Below are 9,143 nucleotides of genomic sequence, written 5' to 3'. Positions count from 1 at the left end.
GTAAAAGCAAAAATTTGACCCACTTTTTATATTAATGATCCATTTAAATCCCAAAGAAAAGAGTTAGAGCCCGGGTCCCCACAACAGGTGGTATCAGAGCCTTAGGTTCTGTAGATTGAGATAGAGTAGAATGAGCGGGGTAGATCGAGTCATCTTCTTTGCTTATACTGTGCTAGCATGTTTATTGCTTTCGTTATTACATGTTGTTTGTTATTTGAGTGATTAGAGCATGTAATAAACTGAATCAGAACCGATTCTAGGTCAGAGGTAACTGACTAGAGGAGGGCTGAGACAGTTGTATATCTTGTATTCTAATCAGTTGGATTATTAGATACATGCCTCCTCGAAGAGCAGCAGTGCCTCTACGACCACCAGCGCCAGAACAGGGTAGCACATCCGGAGATACGATGGATGTCACAGCTACGCCTATGGAGACTCTGTTAAAGCGATTTCAGTCCTTTCGACCGCCAACTCTTAAGGGTACAGAAAATGCAATCGAATGTGAAAGCTGGTTGGAGAAATCGAGATGTTATTCGAGTCGCTGGAATATAGTGATGAGAAGCGAGTGAAACTCATTGGCCATCAACTGCAAGACGTGGCTAAATATTGGTGGGTGAATATGAGGAGAGCACTAGAACAGCGTGGCACCGAGATTACATGGAAAGCATTCAAGACGGAGTTCTATCAGCGATTCTTCCCTGTATCCTACCGTAAAGACAAAGGCGCTGAATTTGCAAACCTGAGGCAAGGGCAATTGAACATTGAGGAGTACGTTGCTAAATTTTCTTCTTTGCTTCGCTTTGCACCTCATGTTTCAGGTAGTGATGAGGCCATGGCGGATCAATTTATCAACGGCTTAAATCCTGATGTCTTTACATTGGTTAATACGGGGAGACCTAATAATTTCGCTGAAGCATTGAACCGTGCCAAAGGAGCAGAAGCAGGATTGCTTAGGCAACGGAGTGTTCCATATGTTGCTCCGAGTCCGAGACCGCCACTACCTCCAGCACAACATCCTCCTCGATTCGAAAGTGGTGGTAGCAGTAGTGGACGCAAGGATCAGTTGAAAGCGAAGGGCAAACAGTTTAAGAGGGCAGGGAGCAGTTCTTCGAGCTCCAGCGGATCAAGACAGAGAGGTCTTGGCCAAGGTTTAGAGGCGATGAGTGGATATTGCAGTACGTGTGGAGGTAAGCATGCCACAGAACAGTGTCAGGGTGTAGTGGGCAGGTGTAACATATGCAAGCAACCAGGGCATTATGCCAAGGTATGTCCTCAGAGAAGTGGTACATCGAGATTCCAGGCTGCAGGGTCGTCTGCCTCAGTGACTCAGCCTGAGAGGCAAGTTTCATCTGTTCACTCATTTCAGCCGCCACCTGCACAGACCCAGCCTCGAGCCAGAGGTGGCCAGACAGGGAGTCAGCCTCAGAGACAACAGGCTCAAGTGTTTGCCTTGACTGAAGAGCAAGCGCAGGATGCCCCAGATGATGTCATAGCAGGTAACTGTTCTCTTTGCGGTTATCCTGCTTATATATTGATAGATACGGGCGCATCGCATACATTCATATCAGAACAATTTGCATTATTGCATTCTCTGCCTGTTGAGTCTTTGTTAGATGTTGTGTCTATTACTTCTCCGTTGGGAAGTGGTTTGATAGCTGTGACCACGGTTAGACATTGCATCTTACGGTTTGAGGATCATGAAATTGATCTAGATTGCATAGTACTCGGGTTAGATGATTTTGATTGTATTGTTGGAATTGACATGTTAACAAAGTACAGAGCCACCGTGGATTGTTTCCACAAGATTGTCAGATTCAGACCAGAAATGACAGACGAGTGGAAATTCTACGGAAAGGGTTCCAGATCTCGGATTCCCTTGATTTCGGCTTTGTCTATGAATAAGTTGTTACAGAAAGGAGCAGATGGGTTCCTTGTGTATGCTGTAGATGTCCAGAAAGCTAGCCCGACATTGGCAAATTTGCCAGTAGTACGGGAATTTGCAGATGTGTTTCCAGAGGAGATTCCAGGGTTACCTCCAGTGCGAGAGGTAGATTTTAGTATCGATCTTATTCCAGGTACCACTCCTATTTCGAGAGCTCCTTATAGGATGGCGCCGATAGAGTTGAAAGAACTAAAGGCACAGTTGGAAGATCTTCTAGCCAAGGGATATATCCGACCTAGTGTATCTCCTTGGGGTGCTCCGGTGCTATTTGTGCGAAAGAAAGATGGATCGATGCGGTTGTGTATCGATTACAGGCAACTGAATAAGGCAACGATCAAGAATAAATATCCTTTGCCTAGGATCGACGACCTATTTGATCAGTTGCAGGGATCCTCTGTGTATTCTAAGATTGACTTGCGATCCGGATATCATCAGCTCAGAGTTCGAGATGTAGACATACCGAAGACAGCATTTCGAACCAGGTATGGGCATTACGAATTTATTGTTATGCCTTTTGGTTTAACAAATGCTTCGGCGGTATTCATGGGCTTGATGAATCAAATCTTTCAGAGGTATTTGGATGATTTTGTTATTGTCTTTATCGACGACATTCTGGTGTATTCTAAGAACAGGAATGAGCATGCAGAACATCTCAGAATTGTGTTGCAGACACTGAGAAATGAGAGATTGTATGCCAAATTGTCAAAGTGTGAATTCTGGTTGAATCGAGTTGTCTTTTTGGGACATATCATATCGGGAGATGGTATTTCTGTAGATCCAAGTAAAGTGGAAGCTGTGATCAGTTGGTCAAGACCGACTTCTGTTCCCGAAATACGCAGTTTCATGGGTCTAGCAGGATACTATAGACGATTCATCCAAGATTTCTCCCGTATTGCCAAGCCAATCACACAATTGACACAGAAGAATGCGCCATTCCTATGGTCCGAGGAGTGTGAGTCTAGCTTTCTAGAGTTGAAGAAAAGGCTGACCAGTGCACCTGTCTTGATGATTCCTTCAGGTACGGGTGATTTCGTTGTATATTGTGATGCCTCTCACAGGGGTTTGGGATGTGTTCTTATGCAGCGAGGTCATGTGGTCGCTTATGCCTCGAGACAGCTGAAGACTCACGAGACTCGATACCCCATTCATGATCTTGAATTGGCGGCTATCGTATTTGCACTGAAGATCTGGCGTCATTATCTTTATGGCGAGAAATTTGAGATCTATTCGGACCATAAAAGCCTAAAGTACTTGTTCTCTCAGTCGGAATTGAACATGAGACAGCGTAGATGGCTTGATCTGTTAAAGGACTTTGATTGCGAGATCAAATATTATCCAGGGAAGTCAAATGCAGCGGCAGATGCCTTGAGTCGAAAGGTTTGTTCCCTATCCTTATCGACGATAGGTGTTAACAAGTTAGTTGATAATTGCTGTTTCTCTGGATTAGAATTTGATACAGATAGGAGGCCACTACGACTTACTGCTATTCAAGTTGAGCCGAACTTGATCATGAGGATCAAAGAAGCTCAACGAACCGATTAGAATGTGCAAAGATCGATTCAAATGGTCAGATCAGGGCATTTGTCAGAATATCAGGTGCGTGAGCATGTGTTGTACGTCAATAACCGTCTGGTTGTGCCAGATGTTTCAGATTTGAAGCATCAGATTATGTCCGAAGTGCACTGCAGTCGGTTCAGCATCCATCCTGGTGGCAGGAAGATGTACAATGATTTAAAGACACAATTCTGGTGGAAACAGATGAAGTCAGACGTTGCAGAGTATGTGTCTAAATGCTTGAACTGCCAACAGGTGAAGGCCGAGAGGAAGAAGCCCGGAGGGTTACTTCAGAGTTTGTCTATTCCTGAATGGAAATGGGATCACATTTCCATGGATTTCGTGACGAAGTTACCCCGATCTTTCCGAGGCTGTGATGCGATTTGGGTCGTTATCGACAGGTTAACCAAATCAGCTTGTTTCATCCCGTATAGAATGACGTATCGGCATGATCAGATGGCGGAGATATATGTTCGAGAGGTAGACAGATTTAATGGTGTGCCGAAGTCTATCGTATCAGATCGTGATCCACGATTCACTTCACACTTCTGGCACAGTTTACAGCAGGCCTTAGGTACGACATTACACCTGAGTACTGCTTATCATCCTCAGGCAGACGGACAGTCAGAACGGACTATCCAGACTCTAGAGGATATGTTGAGAGCCGTAGTGCTAGATTTTGGCATTAGTTGGCAAGATTCCCTACCTCTTTGCGAATTTTCTTACAATAATAGCTATCAGACGAGTATCGAGATGGTACCGTTTGAAGCTTTGTATGGCAAGAAGTGCAGATCTCCGCTATATTGGGATGATATCTCAGAAGTACCAGAACTTGGGCCAGATATGATTCGTGACATGACGGAGAAGGTGAAACTCATTCAGAAGAGGATGAAGACAGCACAAGATCAACAGGCAAAGTATGCCAATATCAGACGTAGACCGTTAGTATTTGAGGCAGGAGATAGAGTATTCTTGAAGATTTCTCCATTCAGAGGCGTTGTTCGATTTGGCAAACGCGGGAAACTATCTCCTCGATACATTGGTCCTTACGAGATTCTTGAGAAGATTGGCGATCGAGCCTATCGACTTGCTCTTCCTCCTTCGTTATCTGGGATACATGATGTCTTTCATGTGTCAATGTTGCGTAAGTATATGCCAGATATTTCTCATGTCATTCAACCTGACGAAGCTGAACTTGATCAGACTTTGAGCTACGTGGAACAACCGATACAGATTCTTGACCGGAAGGAAAAGAAGCTCAGAACGAAGAATATTCCACTGGTGAAAGTTCAGTGGAGTCGTCATGGTATCGAGGAAGCGACTTGGGAGACAGAGGCAGGCATGAGACAGAAACACCCCGAGTTATTTCAATGATGTAAGTAATTGGTAGTGTTGATGTGATTACTTTTATACTTGCATTGATAGAATGGCATGCGATTTCGAGGACGAACTCATTTCTTAGAGGGGGAGAAATGTAAGGCTCGGAGATTTAGTTATCATAATCGGACGGATTTGTTAAGAATTAAGATGATTATAGATGTATTTTATTGAATTGAAAAAGAAGGCAAAATGTACAAAGGAAATGAGAAGGGTCGAAGCTCCAGCGCACATGCGCGAAGATATGCGCGCACATGCGCGTAAATTCCAGTAGCCTCGGCGCACATGCGCGAGACAATGCGCGCATATGCGCGATCCTTCCAGCAGCTATGGCGCACATGCGCGAGTTTAGTCGCGCATATGCGCGGTCAGTCCAGAAACATTGGCGCATATGCGCGAGAGTAGTGGCGCACATGCGCGGCGCGTCCAGAAACATTGGCGCATATGCGCGAGTTGAGTGGCGCATATGCGCGAGGTGTTGAATTGCCGAGACAGTAGGTCTCGCGCACATGCGCGAGTAATGCCGCGCATATGCGCGAGACGTGTAATGTAAAGAACAAGCCATGTGTTCGAAACATGCAAAGTATATATATATGAGTGCCTCGATTTCTTCTCATTTCAGTAGCAAGAACCTAGGTTTTTGAGGAAGAAAGGCTTTCAATTTTCTCCTTCACTTATAATGGTGATTTTGTAAGATTTAAGCATCCAAACTTTGATCCGACTTCGGTTTTGAACTCCTCTCTTCATTATCTACAAAGTAATGTAAGTTTCATTCAATTCCAGTATGTTGTGATATTTATGTGTTGGGAAAATGATGAATTGAACTCCATATTGTGTTCTTGAGAAAATTGTCATTGTAGAAACACAACCGGATCGAAGAACGGGTGTTATATGTAATTGTTACGATTTTTATAGCATGTTTAGGGCTAAATATGCAGATGTTGAGTACAATTATATGTTTGGGATGATAATTATGAGTTGAGGGTATTGATTATTGATATAGGTTAAGATATAGATTGACCGGTATCGAGAAATCACGTCGTTATGCCGTCAAATTGTACCGAAATCAAGTATTGACTTGGATATGTGTTGATTAGATTAAAGATTGATAGATTGTGTATCAACATTTCCATTTCAGATTCATCTTACCTCACTTCGACATCGAGACCTCGACATCGTTAAAGGTTTAGCAAAGAAAGGTATAAGTCATGTTTTGTTTGGGGAGATGTAACTCAAATAAGATATTATTTGAGTTTCCCAACCAAAATCACATACTAGTATTATTAGATATATTGTAACATGTTTATGAAATTGTGTATAGCATTATATTCAATATTTTAACATGTTTATGCTTTGATTTCAGAATTGTATTCAAGCATGTATGATCAGTGTGATATTCAGATATGAATATGATTATACGTTGTTTACATATTGATATTCATTGCATTTAAGATAGGAGAGTCTTTGACAGGCATTGTCAAATAGCTAGACGTTTCGGTGTATCTCAGCATAGGAGTAGGTATTACTCTTATTGCCGCCGTTGATACAGCTCAGACCGAAGTCTAGGAATGAGACGTACATTACCCCGATTGGAGGGTAGGTAGTGACGTCTTATTCACACCGGGATCCCTAGAGTTCTAGTCGAGTCGAGTCCAGACATGGTTTGATTCGCATTGCATTGCATGTGCATATGATGTCATTCATGATAGCATGTTCATGTCTAATTTATTATATGCATGTATACATGTTTATACTGGGATTTGTTCTCACCGGTTTTCCGGCTGTTGTTGTGTCTGTATGTGTGCATGACGACAGGTGGGGCAGGATCTGGGTCACGCAGAGGATGAGAGACAGATATAGCGTGGTGATCACAGGCATAGCAGATGGCTAGTAGTTGTACTTTATTATGTACTGTAGTTGAACACTGGATTGTTGAGTACGTATCAGACGGGATATGTATATTATGTGTTCATGTTGTAATTAAATAAAAATATGATGCTTGTTTATATGCATTTGAGTTAATGTAAAAGCAAAAATTTGACCCACTTTTTATATTAATGATCCATTTAAATCCCAAAGAAAAGAGTTAGAGCCCGGGTCCCCACAGCAACGGTGGGAGGATCCTCCTTCAAGAACCTTGACAAACTCAAGGTTGTGAGATAGAATAGCATTTTTTGTTGCCATCTTTTGAACTCCGCACCAGAAAACTTCTCCGGTTTCTCTCCTTGTGCAATGGTAGCATGTGGTGTTGTAGATGTTGATGCCATTGATATTCTTCTTGCAAATAATCAAAAATCCGAAATTCTTCTTAAGATTGTTGTTTGGGGTATTCAAAAATGAGAGGGAAAGCAAGAAGAAAACAAAGAATAAAACTTTGTAGAGGCAAGTGTTGAACACTTTCTCCTTAAGAAGAATTTGCCCTCACAATGTGCTAGAGTTTGTGGCAATCTTCTCCCAAGATACAACTACAACACTTGAATAATGAGCACTCAAATATTCAAGTTCTATCACAAGAAAATGAAGAAACTCTCTCTTGTAGAAGAAGGAAGAAGAAGAAGATGCAAAATGATGTAATGTATGTTTTATTTTGAATAATCAAACATTTAATGTATTTCAAATGAAAAGACATGATCTTTAATTCATAGAGGGTGTCACTTGGCCATTGTAACTGATCACATGCATCAAACAATGCCAAAGGAAGTGAAAAACCATCAGAAAATTCGAAAAACGCCGAAGGGACGCGTCTGTGCGCGCAGGGACGCACGCCCGCTGCCGAGCAGCGCTCGGCAGCTCCTGCCGAGAGCTCTCGGCAGCGCCTGCAAAGAGCGCTCGGCAGGCGCGCGCACCAGTGCGCAGAACTACGCGCAGTGGCAGGCGCGCGCACCGGCGCGCAGATCCGCGCGCGGGTGCGCGGGAGCTACTGTTCATCGACCAAATTTTTTTTTCTTTTTTTTTTTTCGATTTTCGTCCCTTACATGTTCCGACTACTCGTTTTAAGTTCGTTCAACATTTGACGAACTTTTTCGAGGTTTATTCAGAACAATCGAACTTAATATTCGTTCATTAAGCTTCGTTTTTCTTTTCGAACTTTTCCAAATCAAACACATTGATTTACTTGCTTAATTTTCATTCATTAAGCATCAAAATTCCAACAATAGTATGCTGGAATGTATTTATGATTATGTTAATTTCTCGATCTACTGCATGCGTGAGGTTTAAACTTTTATCTTCATGAAAAACACTTGCCTCTTTGATTCTATCTCACGTTTTTATTATTTAGTTGCAAAGGGACGTCGTTTCTTGCTGTTAAGGAGGCTGTGTGAAGGAGATTACTGTTGTCGTTAGTGCTGGAGTCGAGATCGGTTCACGGGAGAGTGAAGGGGCCGATGGTTTGAGAGCTTAGTTGGGGTGTTCGGGTCCATGGTGAGGCAGCGTGAGGGCTCGGCTGTGCAAGGGTGTCTGGAGGCCTGGGACAGATCGGAAGGGGTCTGAACCATGGTTGAGGGAGGTTCGAACATAGCTGGGACGAGGGGAAGGGCTGCTGGAACGTTGGGCAGTGAGTAGCGCGGGTGTGCGCGTGAGGGGAGCCAAGGGCTGTGCGTGTTGGGTAGGCTGCATAGGACTGGTTGAGTGGGTAAGGTAGGTTCTTTAGAGCCTAATCTAGGTCCTTGGTATGCTAGTTGGGAGCTGGTGCGTTGGGGTTAGTGGATGGCGTGAGTTTAAGGGGACGCATGAGGTGATGATTTGGAAAGGGGCGAGAGTTCTGTTGTTTCCTAGTACGAGCAGCCGTGAGTTTAGGGGACGGGTGGCATGGTTTTAGGAGCTTTAAGGGTTTGTTAGATATTATAAAAAGTTGGGTAAAAATTCGGTTAAATTTCGGGTCGGTTCGGGTTAAAACCGGGACCCCGGCCCAAGTTTTAAAACGAATCGGTTAAGTTCTTATTTTGGCTCGGGTTTACGTCTAAGAACATTTTTAACAATGTTTTGGGACATTTTAAGGAGTTTGGTAAGCTTCGGATCATTTTTAGAGGTCCAGGGGTGAAACGATAATTTTTGGGTTCCAGGGGCAAAATGGTCATTTTGCACCCGGGGTGAGATTTTGGTCCTGGCAGCGCCCTGAGCACAAATTCATGATATTTTAAATGTTCATGCATCATTTTTATGATTTTTACGCTACTATAATAATTATGGTGCATGCTTGGTTTAAAGGAATTGAAAGAGAAAAAGTGAGAAAGTGAAGAGCACTCCGTCTCCGCCGCGCCGCGTCGTT

This window comes from Primulina eburnea, chromosome 18 (assembly GCF_022965805.1).
Source record: "Primulina eburnea isolate SZY01 chromosome 18, ASM2296580v1, whole genome shotgun sequence".
Taxonomy (NCBI): domain Eukaryota; kingdom Viridiplantae; phylum Streptophyta; class Magnoliopsida; order Lamiales; family Gesneriaceae; genus Primulina; species Primulina eburnea.
Note: the sequence above shows the minus strand (reverse complement) of the source record.